General features: G+C 45.1%; 1 protein-coding gene across 2 annotated transcripts in view; it reads right to left on the bottom strand.

Moving 5' to 3' along the window:
* The window catches only part of Acvr1 (activin A receptor type 1), a 124,441-nt gene that overhangs the window by 78,319 nt on the left and 29,286 nt on the right, over nucleotides 1-16,836 (bottom strand). Inside the window, exon 1 of one of the 2 annotated variants that reach the window (XM_050122245.1) lies at nucleotides 15,195-15,218. The exons of the other annotated variant lie outside the window; for it this stretch is intronic. The gene's annotated coding sequence lies outside the window, so the exon portion shown is untranslated. Of the gene's footprint in view, nucleotides 1-15,194; nucleotides 15,219-16,836 lie in introns of those variants that run through there. 2 annotated transcript variants of the gene reach the window in all.

The raw sequence follows: 16,836 nt of genomic DNA, 5'->3' as shown, positions 1-16,836 counted from the left end.
CTAAGCCCTAGTCTGTCCCGCTAGCATTTGTCTCTCTGACTTTGCTTTTCCACTTTTTAAGTCTCAAAGGGAAGTGTTAATCTTCTGGAAGTTTTAGAATGGCTCAGTTTCTGACACTGGCAGCTTCTGAGTTTGAACCAGGAAGGCATTAAGTGTGAAGGCAGGCGCTCGTCATGGCCACTAGAGTTTCCGAGCTGCAGCCCATTCGGGGCCTGTGCCAACACCGACCTGCAGTCAGGCTTACTCGAAGACAACCCAGACCACACATCCCACTGAGTCTCTCTGAACATCTCACCAGCCCTAACCTGGCTTAACTTACCCTGAAGCGTCCCCCCGTTGTCATGCACTTTGGACACGTGAAGAGTAGACCCCAGGCATGTCTGGAAACTTTGATTTTAAATATAATTTTGGATGGGCTTTCTAATCACGCACACCCCCCAAAAATATACTCTATGTTCTACTTCTGAGTTAGAGTCAACGCCTAACACTTTGGGCCAAGGCAAATCCAATCTTTAATGGGTCTCTCTCTCTCTCTCTCTCTCTCTCTCTCTCTCTCTCTCTCTCTCTCTCTTTCTCTCTCTCTCTCTCTCTCTCTCTCTGTGTGTGAGCAAAGAAAGAGGTAAATAAATGTGAGTGTGTGTGTGTGTGTGTAAAGAAAGAGGTAAATAAATGTGAGTATTCCACAGAAGTAGGGTCCAGTCTGCACTGAAAATACATGAGTAGCTGCTCTAGAAGAGGGTAAATGGTTCCCAGCGGCGGCGTTCATCATTCACCAAACACCAAGAATGGTGAAGGAATCTAGGATCTTATACACCTGATCACAATTAAAAAAACAAAAAACAAAAAACATGAATTCATGGTACAGATATAACCACACACAGACACACACACATACACACACACTGAATTATGAATGTTTTTTTCAGTCACTGGTATGATCTGAATGTTTGTGGCTTCCAGAAAATGTACATGCTAAAATCTAATCACCAACCTGGTGATATCAGGAGGCAGGGCAGGGAGAAGCAAGTAAGCCCAGAGTGTGGGATCTCACAGGATCAATGCCTAGCCGGGATAATGAGGCTCCCTGGAGCTGCCTTTCAATTTCCACCTTGTAAGATCACAGTAAGATCCTCCTGTGTTGTTTTGTTTTCCGAGGAAGTGGCCAACACACTGTGCACTCCTCAGTCACAATCTGTCTCCTCGCGGACACTGGCTAAAAACCCAGCCTGAACCAGACTGCCTTGTCATTTGCTACCTTCAAGGCCATAGCCACTAACTACACGTCCCTCATTTCCTTCATCTACAAAATTAAATTAAAACTCGTGCCTGCCTGGCAGAGTTATTATAAGAATTACATGAGCTAATACACATAAGGCACGCAGAACAGAGCCTGGTAGGAGGAGGCACCATGTCAAGGCGAGGGATCACTATTACTGACATTCTTGTGACCATAACCCTGACTTTTATAACACTCATTTCCTTTCTTTCCTTAATAGATTTTAGTTTCACTAACTTAAAAAAAAAAAAAAAAAAGCAGTTCCTCCAACTTGTTATCTGCTGCCTTCTCCCACTCCGAAAGACATGGCAGAAGGCATGGGGAGGCTGGAGCTGAGTCAGCCCCATCCTGTATCATCTTTACTTCCACAATGAATAATAAATCACCTGGCAATTCTCACAATGGACTTGCAACCTAGCTCTGCCCCACAGGCAGGCTGAAAACAATGGTAAAAACAATGATCCCTCAACCAGGGGTGTTTACTGGACGAATAAAGGCAAACCTTCAGATTAATAGCCACTGCATGTGTGTTCCTATTCACATCTCCTGGCATCAGCTAGCAAACAGAAAACTGAAACCATATCCCCACCAGCCAGCCAACCAACCAGGTCTTCAACACACATCACCATTCTTCATCAATAGGGACACATCCATCCACCAACAATACTCTGGACCCATGTAAACTTCTATGTCGGGGACCAGCCTTAACAAAAATATCACTTGCCATGATATTTTTGGCATGGAGATTAGAAATATAAGTAAAGAGTATGAAAAACATGAATAAAATAATAAAACAGAAACTATAAAATAGTACCGGGAGGGCATTCCAGTGAATACTGAAATTGTTCATGTTTAATTTCCATACACTTTTATACCCCAATACAAAAGGGAAAAGAAGGCAACAAAGACTTCTTAACTTGATACAAAGGACAACTCAAACAGTTAATTGTTTCAACACTTTAAGACATCAAGTCATTAGCATTCTGTTGTTTAGGCAGTGAAGCCACCCTAGACCAAGTATCCTGAAGGCAGCCATTCCCCCAGGTAACCTCATATTACAAAAGAAGGAGCATAGGTATGTTTGCACATCCTGACCATCTACCAGGATGTAATGGATCTACCTGTATGAGCCATCTTAATGTCAAAAGAACTCAGTAATCACATCCTGAGTCAGGAAGTGTGGCTACACTTGTTGTCAACAATTTTGAGCAACCTCCACACTCTCATGACCATCAGTAAAGGTGGAAATAGGCTCACATTTTTGGGCCTCCAAACTTTTACTAAGTATAAAAAGGAAAGACAAAGTGTTACAACTAGAATTCACCTGAGCCCTTTAAACAACACAAAACAACAATGTCCTGATGTGTAGAAAAAGACAATTCACACTGACGTGCTACTAAGACCTGTCCAAATCCATCTATCTAATATTAATCACCAAGGGTCTCATTTCCTTAGAGCGGCCTCTTCTGGTTGCCGTCTAAATAAAAACTACAGCAGGAAGAAGTTGCATGCTTTTCCAAGGATGCCTCACATAAAGGCCCTGCCTAAAAGAGCTCTTATTTTGCCATCTGTAGTCAAAAGATAAACAAAACCATGCTTGGCGATGCTAGGCCTCTTAGTATAGCCTGGGAGTGGCCTTTGTGCGTGGTTTACCGTAAGGAACCTTGGGCTAGCTCATGGTCGGAAAGCTGTTTCCAAGAAGGAAAGGCAGGCTATACCCGAAAGCATTCCTGAACTGTCCTTCCCTCCTGTCTGTCTCCTTCTGACTGACATTCCAGGGGGATAAATGAATAAGCCGCATTACCAGGTGAGCATATCAGTAGGGATTTTCCTCAAGATTCACTTCCTCCTCCCCCAGAGCTAGTAGTCAGAGGGCTCATCCGGGAAATGGAGGGTGTCACCAAGCCTGACAATCAGACTTCAGTACCTGGGACTCACATGGTGAAAGGAGAGAACCAACTCCTACAAATTGTCCTCTGCCCTCACAAGTGTACCGTGATTGTGATGTATGCACACACTCATGCATACATGTACACACACACACACATGCACACATAATAAATAAACAGATGTACAAGAACAGATTCATCTCCCCAAGAATGCTTTGGGGTACACACTCTGTTCTCCTCACTCCTGGCTCTGCCATCCTTTGACAACAGAAAGGCTTAAACTATTGAGTCCTACGTCGCCAGCCCCAGGCAGAACGCAGGGGACATCTACCCTTCTGTATGTGCACTGCAACTGTGTGTCAAATATTCAACTGTGGGCAACAACATGTTTCCTTCCAGATGTTGCCATGAACAGGAAGAGGAGACTCTGGGATAGAGAGTTTGTTCCTCAAACTTTGTTTCTTTCATCCACAAATTGAGGCTAAGGGTGCCAACTTCCCTAGGACCTTCAAAAACAGAAAAGGGAAATATTCACCTCGATTTGAAACCTACAGGTGACTGGTAGTCAGTCACCTGATGTGGGAGTGTCATATATCAATCTGTTGATTTCATTGGTTAAGTAATAAACCAACTGCTTGGCCTCATAGCTTAGAACATAGGTGGGTGGAAAAAACAGAATAGGATGCTGGGCAGAAGAGGAAGTGAGGTCAGACTCTGCTCTGCTCCCGGAGAGACCCAACAGCTCTGCTCTCTGGAGCAGAGACACCAGGATGGACGGAGGCTAGACTCTTTCCAGTTAGAATCTTTCCAGTAAGCTCACCTTGGGGTGCTTACACACATCATTAGAAATGGGCTAGTCCAGGTGCGAGAATTAGCCTGTAAGGGCTAGAGTTCATGGGCCAAGCAGTTCTTAAATGAATACAGTTTGTGTGTTGTTATTTCGGGCATGAGCTAGCCAAGCGGCCGGGGTGTTGGGGACGCAGCCCCGCCGCTCCTATTTCAACAGTCACCTCTTCGAAGAGATGGAAGAGATATGACTGTCTGCTCTACTCAGTACAATTTTTCTTTCTTCCTTTGGAAACCTAAAAGCTTTGGGAAAAGAATGTCCCCTCTGTACAGAGAAAAGCATGGCAAAGCAGCTAAGAAGAGCTACATTCAAGTAGAGGCTAAGGGAGAACACAGGCTGAGTGCTGACAAGACCACCCTTTGAGATCATTCTGCTACCCTCTAGAATGAAACAATAGGTGTTGTTGGTTTTTAGTTATTACATGTGTGTGTGTGTGGACACATCATGGGTACACAGGCCTATATGATACCACAACACACATACAGAGGTCAGAGGACATCTTTTGGGGGCTGGTTCTCTCCTTCCATCAGGTGGGAGCCCAGAATCCAACTCAAGTAATCAGGCTTGGGGGACCTCTACCTATTAACCGTCTCATCATCGAGACAATGAGTTTCATACTATTTGCTTTGAACGGGAAAATTCAAATACACTGGGGAAGGGGCACGAGGTAGTCATTGTTGTGGTGACTCCCCTAGCGAACTTTAGGGAGTGTAAATTTTCAATTGCACTTATTTCTATGGTCACAAATTCAAACTAACCAGGACAAGTAGTTTGGAAACTGCCAGCCAACTTTATTCCATGGGTTAACCATGAAGTTTTAATCAGATGTGGTTCAATTTCTAGAACAGTGTACATTAAGAGGGGAAATTGTGCAAAAGGAAGAGGAAGGATGGAGGGGGAGGACTGGGGAGGATGGAAAGGAAAGAAAGGAGGAGGATAGGGGGAGGAGGAGGAGGAGGTAGAGGAGGAGGAAGTGGAGGAGGAAAAGAACAAAAGAACCACCCCCCAGCCAATCAGTGACAGCGGCTGCTAGCTGGGAATACTTCCGCCCTCTGTGCAGCTGTCCTCTCCTGCAGTTGGCACGAAGCACTGCCAATCTGGGACTGGCTTCCAGGGAGGACAGCATTGTTTTATTGGCTACTTAGGCGGTGCACACACCATTAATGGAGTTTTTATCTCTCCTTCTTCCTGTCAGTGCAGAACCAGCCAGTCTGACTCTGTTTATCATTAAGAAAGCTTCCTCCCCTCCTCCACACGCTCTTTAATCCAGCAACATCTGGGAAAGTCCTGCCTCTGTCAAGTAAAAAAAGGAAACGGATATTGAGGGAAAGGTGGAAAAAGTACAGCTCTCGCCACACGGGAAAACCAACAAATTCCGACAGGGAAACTTTTCTTGAGCCACCCTGAACCTCTAAAGTGCTGTTGGTCTCAAAAGGGGAAGGGACTGGCCACAGTGTGACTTTTAACTGTAGCATGATTATTGCCATTTTGACATGTAGCTTTTCTAAAAACCAACAAGAACAGAAGAAAGAAATGGAAAGAAAAATTATATATTAGGAAATTCCCTTGCTAGGATTGTCTAAGTTTAAATAATAATACTTAGAAGATTATTTTTTAAATTTATTTTTTTCTTTCAAAGGGGTAGAAGCAAAGACCCTATGTAAGACATTGCAGTGAATCCGTCACTAATGTGGGAATGCAGAAGAAACCCCCGCACCATTTAAAGCCTGGCAACACACCCTCTTGTCAAAGTCTGCTGTCTCTTCTGCGGCTGAAGTGAGCTTTTTGGTTAGACCATGCTCTCAAGTGCGCTGTTTAGTTATATCACACTCTGAGACATTAAGTCCATACTGGGCAAGCTCACAAAGCCACCCACACAGGTTGGGAGAGGAGTGTCCAGCCACTCAGTCACAGGCCCCTTTCCTCGACCTTGCTCTCTGGGAAGCACGTACACCCTATTCTTTACTAAATGCTTGGACAAGGCTCATAGGAACCCAACTGTAGGCCCCTTCAACACAGACGCTAAGTAAACAACCTAAAAATGTAAGATGCCCACTACACAGGTGCCAAGCGATCCTGCCCTGCCCCCATTCCACGGTTTCTTTGATACACTACTAACGGCAGTGTAAGGTTAGAAGTGTTTACTTCCTCAGGGATGCTCTTTACCCCAAAACTGAACATCTGAGTGTCAGCAAAAGTTAATCATTCAATTTTAAATTTTTGTTATTGTTCCATTCAGGAGAAGGGAAAAAAAAAAAAAAAGGAAAGTCACTAAGTGTCTGAGCTACAGGCTGGTGCTTCCAGAAGCTGTGCCTAACGACAGTCTCCATAAGGTAACTTGATCCTCTCACAGTGGGAGACTTGAGTAAGCACTGGCCTCTCTCCGGTCTCGCCTTTCTATTGTCCCACCCTGCAGGGCCAGCTGTTTCTGACAGCCAAATTGCCGCATGCTAAGCAGTGAATGCTGCCAGGGAAGGAATTTTCATCTCTATAATGCATAGGCCTCCGCGGACAAATTATACAGCTTATGGTGCTGGCTGCAGGATGCTCTCCAGGCTTGAAGTGCTGCCAAAACACAGCCTGTCCTCCATGATTCCCAGTCCCAAGCTGACAAGACGGTCACCAAAAATGAATCTCAATGGCCAGAGAGAAATGGAACACGTGTTTGCAGAGACAAACGAAACCTGTTGGGACCGGTCATCTCACAGCAATCCGTGATGGGCCGATAAGGTGTGAGGGCTTACTGCCCTATGTGGTAGCAGAGCCACCGAGCACAGCATCCTCAGTACCCTGAAGAGAACACCCCAGCACAGCAGCACAGGCCCCAATTCTCTGCTTCTGGGGAGTGCTAGACCTACTCAGAAGACGTAACACGGTTACTCCTTCTTAAAATGCCAACAAAATGGAATGACCCAAAACTAGTGTTCATTCATAATAGACAAAGTCCTCAACATGAGCTTTATGGAATCATTCCTCCCCAGTTCTCCAACCTGCACCCCAGCTTTTGCCAAAACAACCCCTGAATCTGAACTGGGATCCCAAGTTCATGACTTGGGATGGACAGACTGCACCAAGCGGCACATTGGATTAGATTTGGGATGAGCTGTGACTTAGGCTGACGCAGCCACAGTGATTCTGAGATCTTTATTGGAACAACTAGCAAAGAAAGCTCGATTTTCCCAGTCTGCGTGAATGTGGGAGAATATGCCATAGAGATCCTGATGTCATTAAGGGAAATCTTGCCTGAGAATGGAGCTGAAACAGAAAGAGTTTGGGCACCTGGGTAGGGGGGGAGGGGCTGACAGGGGACAGGAACAAGTTCCCATGGACCCTGCTGGAGCACTAGTCAGCCCAGGTCTGAAGCAGTCATTCAATGTCACCTGGGCTTTCTAGGGCTTACAAATTCAAAAGAAACACGTGCACATCCCTGTGGCCTCTGACAGCACCCAAATACACCTTCTTCCTACCTTACTGTGAAACCCAGGAATAAATAAGATGTTTCCTTGTAGCCCTCAGGCCTGCTATAAACTGGAAATGGGGGGTGTGGCCTAATTCAGGCCATTCTGTCGAGCAGGTCTAGACGTCTGACCTGAATTCAAGGAGAGATGAGCGAGGTAGGCTCACGAAGTGCATTTTCCTTTGGGGCTGTTATACATCTTAGCATGGCACAAGAGGCAGAAAGAAAATGGACTAGAACCTAGTGTAGGGGCTTGGGTCTGCTATCCCAGCACTTAAGAGACTAAGGCAGAAGAGATGTCAGGAGCTTAGTGCCAGCCTGGGCTATAAAAGGAAATCTTGTCTTAAAAAAAAAAAATCTCAGATCACACAAGCCCATGAGAGTGAGCAAAGCTACAAGGAAGGCTGTGAAGCCATGGCTATGGAAGCCAGGAGCAGAGTGAGCAGTAGACAGGGCCACTCTCTTGGCTGAACACCCAGGCTGGTCACAGCACAAGCACCTGCAAGCCAGGAGCTGCCAAGGCCATCACTCGCTGCATCCTGCAGGCTTCCACTTTATCATTAACTGCTGTCTGGCCAACAAGGGCAGGGTCCAGGTCAAGAACATCCAGAACTTTCAGACAGAAGGCATATGCCAAGCCAGGGTGGACTCCCAGCCACTGACAGCGAACTATAAATATCTTCCTAGCTACAGACCTGGCAGAGCCACGATTCTCTCTCCTGTTGGTGGCAGAAATTGTAGCTAGGACTTTCCCCCAGGAAAAGTCAGAACAAGCAACCAGGCATGGCAAAAACAGGAGACGTGTGCACAGCTTATTCAGTGTTTGGTAGGCCTCAAGTCGCACCCCCCGTCTTGTCCATTTTTGGCTTCTGATCCCCAAAGATCGAAAAGAAGATGGGCTAGAGCTAAAAGTAATTTTTTAAAAATCTCAATATGGGGCTGAGAATAAACTACCCAATATAAAGATGTGCAGTGCCACCAGAAGGGGAGGAAGACCAACCTTGCCCTACTCCTTTAAGATAACCACAGAGCCCCGGAGTTGATTTGGCTTGAGGAGGAAACATTCTACAGAAACATTCCTTATCATGAACATGGCGGGGGAAAAAAAAAAAAAAAAAAGAACCCACACTATAGAGACCCAAAGGCAATACTACTTATAAGGACTTGCCAAAGTGTTTAATACGGCTGGTGCTCCAAAATATGGATGGGTCTCTCCAGTCGACCTCCAGACCCTAGTGAAGGTCATACTAGAAATAAACTTAACAGAGTTCTGGGCCCGCTGAGCTCACTGTCTCTCCTACCTACATCCGCACATTTCCCCTCCAGGATACTGAGTGTCTGTGGTAGGCAGACATTAGAGTCATAACAGCCAATGCACAGAGCATGGAATTCCACACAGAAGTTAACTCATCCATCTAACCACATCACTCCTGTGAAGACCCCAAATCTGAAAACACCTTTTCCATATAAGAACATACAAGACTACTTAAAAACTCAACTTACAAGCTAGGCAATGTCATCAACAGCCAATAACATCATGGTCAAGGTCAGACAATGGTAAGTGCTATTGCTTTGTTTAACTCTTTTCTCTTTTAAGAGGCATGACACCCAGCTCTCAAATAAATCACACATGGAGTCTTAGTCTTCCAAATGAACGCCTGGCCTTAGCTTTGCTTGTTCCTAGCCAGCTTTTCTTATCTTAAAAGTATCCCATCCATCCTTTGCCCCTGGGCTTTTACTTTTTTCTATTTCTGTATATCTTTCTTTCTTATCCTGTGGCTTGCTGTGTAGCTGGTTGGCTGGCCCCTGATGTCCTCCTCTTCTCCTCTTTCTTTCCCTCCTAGATTCTCTCCTATTTATTCCATCTGCTTGCCAGCACTGCATGTCCTCTCTCCTGCCTGGCTATTAGCCCTTCAGCTCCTTATTAAACCCATCAGATGTTTTAGACAAAGTAACACAGCTTCACAGAGTTAAACAAATGCAACATAAAGGAATGCAACACATCTTTGCATCATTAAACATAATGTTCCATAGCATAAACAAATGTAACACATTTTAAAATAATATTCCACAACAGATAAGCTTCGCCCATCCTCTCCTCCCACTCAGCAGAAATGATACACAGAAACATTTTAGTTAAAATATTCATCCTGAACAAGGGTCTGTTGTAACTTTCATCTGGTACTTGAGACCCGCTGTGTGAACTCCAGATTGCCTAGTTCAAAAGACGCTGTATTTAATCCCATTGCTGTTGGAGAAGCCCCACGATGCAGAACGAACCTCGGGTTTCAACAGTCATTCCTTAAAAATATGTTTTTGGGGTTGAGGATGCAGTTCAGCCGCAGTGTACTTGCCTAGCGTGCACAATGTCCTGAGTCTGAGCTCCAGCACTGTGGGAAAAAGGAGGAGAGGAGAGGGATGGGAAGGAATCTGATGCTAACCAAAGCACTTCTAAACTGGACAGTTCCATTGAGTTTGTAGGTGCGCTGCACTAAGGGCAAGCAGAGTTTAAAAGAGCTCTGGTGTAACAAGTGGGTCAGATCAGGGAGGGAGCTGGTTACTGTTCCCTTCCCACGAGGTAACAAAATATATACCTACAGCCGCTGCTGTCACGACTGGCACACCCAACTCCAGAGTCTTCCTGGAGGCAGTCTGGAACATTCCTACGTCATCACTCCTGCCTCAGTTTCTCCTATATATAAACACTAGTAAACACAATATTCTAAATACTTTCAGGTACCAAACACTGTTGAGCTAGGGATTTATCTGCAAATCATTATACTTAATTCTTCCAATATTCACTATGATACATGAGTTATCCCCCTTTTCCAGATGAAAGCCACCTCAGGTTCACAGACGTTATGGAACTTCTCTGATATCACAACTCCAAAGTGTGGTAGACCAGCACACCCAACCCAGCTCCACACCGCCCAACACTACAGGCCATTTTCTCCAGTGCATTGCAGCCTCTGTGTTCCTTCTCCATTGGGACTCCACAGCACAGGATTAACTTGTACCTGATGGGCATGGAACACTAAGAAATAGTTGCATTACAAGGACTTCAGCAGTCACCGGATTCGTGAATGAAGTTGGTCACCGAACACCAGCTTTAAAATACAAATAAGGCTAAAATGAATCACCTTCCAAGGCTTTGTTCAGAAAAGGCACAGCCTCGCTTTAAGAGGATTAGGGTGGCAGCATCCACTCAAGAGTTAAGACTGCTACAAAACACTATCTGATAACCTTAAAATCAAACCAAATAAAACTGAGCATAATCAGGAAAACAGCCAGAGACCCATGCTCACAGGCAAGCTATCCACAGCAGCTGTGCAGATAGCAAGGCAAAGGAGAAGGCACTAGGCAACCATCTTCTATGAGTGCCAGGCTGCCCTCCCTGACTCTAGCCTCTGGTGCATTGCAGGAGACCAGGTGCAGGTACCTGCAAGCATCTTCTAGGGATGGTGGGCAGCATGGCAGATTCCAGCACTGAGGAGGATCACTCTAATTAGAAAAGATAATTCCAGTGAAAATAACGACTCCCAAGAGAAAGGTATGACAAATTCTCAAGAGACAACGACAAGGCCCAATCTGCCAACGGGTCTCAAAGCTTCATCCTGCAGACCTCCAAAGCCACTGCCCCAACCAGATTACCAAGTGTTTCTATGTTCATCCACTGGCGTGTCAACTTCTGTTCCCTTTCCAGACACTCAAGCACTCAAGGAAGGGCCCAGAGATACAAAGGGCAGCTCCTTTGCTGCTACCAAAAAGGAACAAGGTATGATGTTACCAAAACAAAATAATAGAAAAGGTTGGGTAAGGATGTCAATCAAAGAAGCAATCTAGGACTGCTGGCACAGGTGGCATGGGTGGGGTCATTAGTGTCACCTAGCAGTCATGTGCATATCCTATTCCAAGAGAACTTGACATGTCTTCATTAAGATTTGTGGAAGAACACCCCCTTAATATTTCATGTGTGCAAGGCTTGGTCCCCAGATGGTGGTTCATCACTTTTGAGATGTGACTGAACAGGAGTATTCGGATTTTCTCAATGGGCAAATCCACTGAGGCATCCGCAGTTGGAGACCGTTATCCTGCGGTGGGAGAAACTAAGCCTCACACTAACTGGTCATCAACATCTGGAAACATGAGCCAAAGGAAACGGTGCTTCCTTGAACTTGCTTCTCTCAGCTGCCACAGTCACAGCAGGCCTGACTGACACAGAGCTTATTTGGAAGAGGGTCTTTACAAATTAATTACACTAATTAGGTTAAGGATCTCAGGCTGAGATCATCCTGGATTATCTGTGTGGGCCTGACATCCAATGACAATGTCCTTACAGAGCATGCAGGGAGAAGAGAAAAGATCCTAGACGGGTAGAGGCACAGACTGGAGTTATCCAGGCACAGAGCAGGATGGAACTGGAAAGGACAAGAAAGGAATCTCCCCTCCAAGCACCTGGAGCCCAGGGCCCTGCTGGAACCTTGACTTCACACTTAAGAACATCCACAACTGTGATAGAATTCAATCGTGTCGCCACCAGAAGTCATCAAGTGTGCCCAAGGAAACCAGTAAGAGATAGCAAGGAAAATGACCACTGGGGAAAGAAGGGGATGGGGACTCTATAAGCCAGAGGAAGAAAGAGCAAAGGAAAAGCCAAGCTGGCCAGGAAAGAAACAATGGGGAAAGCCAGATGCTTGACATGAAAAGAAGACACCAAAGCTCAATGTGTTCTTGGGCTAACCAGCAGCCTGAATGTCAATCTGGCCTCTACTAGTTTATTAGCTAACAGGAACGCAGTAGACATGTTCCTACAAGAAAATAAATCCACAATGTGCTGTGGTCGGAATATCAATATGATATTAAAAAGGAGAGCGGGCTAGCTTGGAATACCTGATAGCCCTTCCCTTTTTGTCAAGAAAAATCCTTGAAAAACAAAACCTGAGTGTCTACATCCTTATCTCCAGAACCTGTGAGTGCTGCCATACAGGACAGGGGACTCAGCAGATGCAATTAAATGAGGATTTGGAGGTGAGCTGATTATCCTAGATTATCCTGGTGGGCCCTAAATATAACACAAGCTTCCCTTAAGAAGGAGACGGGGAGGATTGTAACTCTAGAGAGAAAGTGAGGAGACCAGAACAGAGACTAAAAGAAATGTCCTTCACAGACAGAAGCGGCCACAAGCCCCAGGAAGCAAATTCTCCCCGAGAGTCTACAAAACTGTAAAGGAATGAACCCTTATGCTTTTGAGATTTAAAAAAGTCATAACTTGGCAGGGTAGCAATAGCAAATTAATTTTTATGTTTCTGTTCTGAAATTTAGGTAAGTTTTGCTTCTCTGAATTCTTCCTGAAATGATTCCCCATTTCCATCCCTCCTCCCCCCACCCAGTTCTTCCTGATTCCCCATCTCCTCCACCCCTTAGCTCTTCTGGTCCCAATTAATTCTGCACCAGTTCACAGGCATCTCCTACCTCGCTGACTAACACTTTCCCAACTCAGTTGTCTGAGACCTCTTTGCCTTGTAAAACTAGGCTCTATCAGGTTCAACTGCTGAGAATGGCTCACTGTGTGAATCAAGTGTCAGGACCTCAGTGTGGATCCCAGAGACATTGTGGCCCATAATCCTAGTACTCCCACTGCAAAAGGGAAGCCAGAGAGAGGAGAAAGCCCTCCAGTCAGCTAGCTTGGCATACACAGCACCCATCAACAGACAGTTTCCAATAAGTTGTAGGGTAAGAACCAACATTCAATGTCCTCTGACTGCCACGGGCTCCACAGAACACACACACACACACACACACACACACACACAACTAAACGTCATTACAGTGATCTTCCCTCTCCAACACAGACACATTCCAGATCCACAGAGGATACTTCAAACTCTGAATAGGGTCCACACCCACTTACACCTGTTTACACAGTAGTGGATTACCATCAATAACTAATAATATAATGATAAGATAGTAAAAGTGTCAGCGTGATTAGCTGTTCTTCAGGGCCATCATTAAATAGTAAGAGTGTCTAAGACACCACCACAGAGGATCGAGCTGATGGCTGTGATGGTTACTAACCGACTTAACAGGCAAGTAGCATAAACCGCACCGAACCGTCACAAAGGAGCAAGGTTAACGCCCAAAAGGATGGACTGGTATAACACATGCTCTTATCATTCTGTTAGGAATAACAAGCAATTTAACATTCAAGAATTATTTATTTCCAGGACTTTTCATTGTATTGTTTGGCGGCTTAGGATGACATGCAATAACTGAAATTACAGAAAAACTACAGATAGGGGGTGGAAATACTCTAAACACGGCAAAGTAAACAAACAGAAAATCCACTCTTTTAGTCACCCATCCGTCTCGCCAAGGACCTAAGAATAGTCGGTTTCCCTCTACGATGCTCACACAGACAAACGCAGGCACAGAAACTCACTGAGTTGTGTGCTGAGAGGTTGCACACTTTACCCTGCAGGTCCTATGCTTCAGTAAGAAATACCAGAGGGGGCTGGAGAGAGACCTCAGTCGGTGATGCGCTTGCCTTGCAAGTGTAAGAAATTGAATGCGATCGTTGAGCTCATTCTTTTTGTTGGTTGGTTTGGTTTTGGTAAAGACCAGGTGTGAGGAAGTGAAGGAGATTCTCACTGGCTAACAGGCCTAGTGAGGCAAGTGAGAGGCTGTCTCCGAAGAGGAGTGTCCTGACCTGAGGAACAACAGACGGGGCGGTCATCTGAACCTCACACAAACACGCACCTGCATGCACACTCACCCCGCATACACACAAACACACAAGAGCCAGCAGAAAAGAGAATAAGCTGAACCCTCCTGTTTATCTTGAGCACAGGGGCTGTCTGGAGTCTCCGGAAGGGGAGAAACTGAGAAATTAGGTCATTTTCAGTCTCACGTAATCCAAACTAGCCTCGAACTCCGGATCCCTCTCTCCCTACAAACACTGGGATTGTAGGCATGGGCTTGCCGCACCTAGGAAGAAACTGGGGGAAGGAAGTATGGCTAAAACAGAAAGAAAAAAAATGCATGTGGGCTCATTGGAAGATGGTAAGTAAAGCCCTAAGAGAGAACTTTGAAAGAATGAAAGAAAAAGAAATAAGCCCCAAGGTCAGAGTTTACAAGGCACTTATACATAAATCCTCTGATAAACTTTATCTCTAATTAAAACAGAAAAATACATTTTACATTTCAGCTCATTACCAACATGGCATGTATAAAACTAAAACTGAAAATTTCATGAAATAATTCTTATCCTTGCAAGACATGAATTTTTATCCATACCTTCTGTCTCCCTTTATCTATAGCCCTGGGTGTTACTCACTAAACTGACCCAGTAACGAACTGAAACAATCATTTCCAAAAAATAAAAAACACTAAGACCTGAATGTCAAGGTCAAAGACTGACCTGGGCAAAAAGATGGTTAATAGCAAAAAATCCATCCTCCTCTTCTGAACTAAAAGAGAGTTCCTTTAATTTTATGGCAATAGGGGAGGGGGAGGTTTAGAACTTTTGCTTTAGAACTGCTTTATAATGGAAAGACAGTTTTCTTAAAGCTTTAAAATTCAACATCAGAAACAATCTCTATTCCAATGGGAAGCTTTTGATTTGTTTCTTACAATTCCCTACTTAGCCACTGCTAACTCCCAACCCATCTGGCTCTCACTCTGAGACCTGCTTGCTTTGACATTGAAAGCTCCATTCAAGGAACATACCTGCTATGAGGTATGCAAAGATGAACTAGACCTGGTTCTTATGTTCAAAGACTCAGGCGTCTACTAAAAACTGCTGCAAAGGAACCAGACAAATAATGTAGGATACATTATGAAGGATAAATTGGACCGGGCAGTGGTGGCGCATGCCTTTAATCCCAGTACTCTGGAGGTAAAGGCAGGTGGATCTCTGAGTGTTCAAGGCCTACAGGGCAAGTTCCAGGACAGGTTACAAAGCTACAGAGAAACACGGAAGGAAGGAAGGAAGGAAGGAAGGAAGGAAGGAAGGAAGGAAGGAAGGAAGGAAGGAAGGAAGGAAGGAAGGAAGGGGCTTCATGAGACGGCATTGAGGTAGGAAGAAGACGGGCAGAGGGAGGGAACAACTGATGTAGGTATAGATGAATACAGATAGCTTGGTTGCCACCATTTAAGGGCCAGCATTCTCTGCTCTCCTCCCATCAAGGTGGGTTTAGCCCCTCTCCCCTGGAATCTATGGCAGCTCAGCAAACACAATGTGGTGGAGGTGACAGTAACAGTTCCGAGCTAGGACTGGGTCTTAAGAAACTTGTAGATCCATCTCCTGTTCTAGGGAACCTCAAACAGCCTGTGTGGAGGCACAGCAGGTAGGTGCTTCAGTCAGCAATTCCAACAGAGCTTGCAGCCGACAGTGTCGTCACCTAGACATGAGAGGATGGAAAGAGGGAACTGTCAGAGGGATGCAGTCCCCAGATGCTCCCAGCTGCTGCCCCAGACAGAGCCTGAGAAAAGATGCTTTTGTTGTGCACAACACAATGGATGACAGGTAGATTTGCAGAGCAGGTCGCACAAATGTGAGCTGGCCGGGATTGGAGCAGTCTAGGCGAGACAGAGGATCTGCGGTGTAAGAGGATGTAGAGAGGCAGAAAAGAAATGCCCCCTGGCTTAAAATCGACCTGAGCAGTCTCAATGTTTTTTTCTAGATACAGAAATGGTTAGCTCATAGGCTGGCCAAAAATTAGTGTGAGTTGATTGGAAAGATTATGAACAGTCGGGCAGAAGAAGCATTTCTAGCAAGCTGAAGAAAGATCTGGCAAAAATAATATCAGCTATGGTTTTTTTAACCTTAACTGCTTCACAAACAAATTAGGGATTACGGGAGGGGAAAAGAAAATCTAGAATAATCTGACATCTATTCCTGTAGCAGTTTCTCACCGCTCTACCATCCAAGTTTATCCAGACTCCAATCGGAGCCTCTTCTCAAGGCGCAAGCCCAGTCTGAGAAATAATAGTTCACTTCCACCTAGACCAGAGCTTGTCCAACTAAACTTTCCACCCACCATAGAAGCACTGAGAACACCGCTTCTAGATTCCAGACAGTCATCTTCTAGAACAAAAACAAAATATTGGAACTCATGGAAATCAAAACTTACTTTGAAAATATTTCTAATACTCTTTACTCATGGCTTCACGGCTTTAGTTAGGCTTGCTTGGTTTTGTTGTTTTTCTTTTGTTTTGTTTTTGTGTTTCTCTATGTAGCCCTGGCTGTCTTAGAGCTCACTCTGTACACCAGGCTGGCTTCAGACTCACAGAGATCCTTTTTGCTCTGCCTCCCGAGTGCTAGGATTAAAGGCGTGTGCCACCACCACCCAGGCTTGCTGGCTATTCA

The sequence above is a fragment of the Alexandromys fortis genome, unplaced genomic scaffold, assembly GCF_014885135.2.
Source record: "Alexandromys fortis isolate MF-2015 unplaced genomic scaffold, M_Fortis_MF-2015_v1.1 scaffold_8_9099976_23576923, whole genome shotgun sequence".
In the NCBI taxonomy this organism is placed as follows: Eukaryota; Metazoa; Chordata; class Mammalia; order Rodentia; family Cricetidae; genus Alexandromys; species Alexandromys fortis.
The sequence above is the reverse complement of the archived record's forward strand: the minus strand, read 5'-3'. Positions and strand labels throughout refer to the sequence as shown.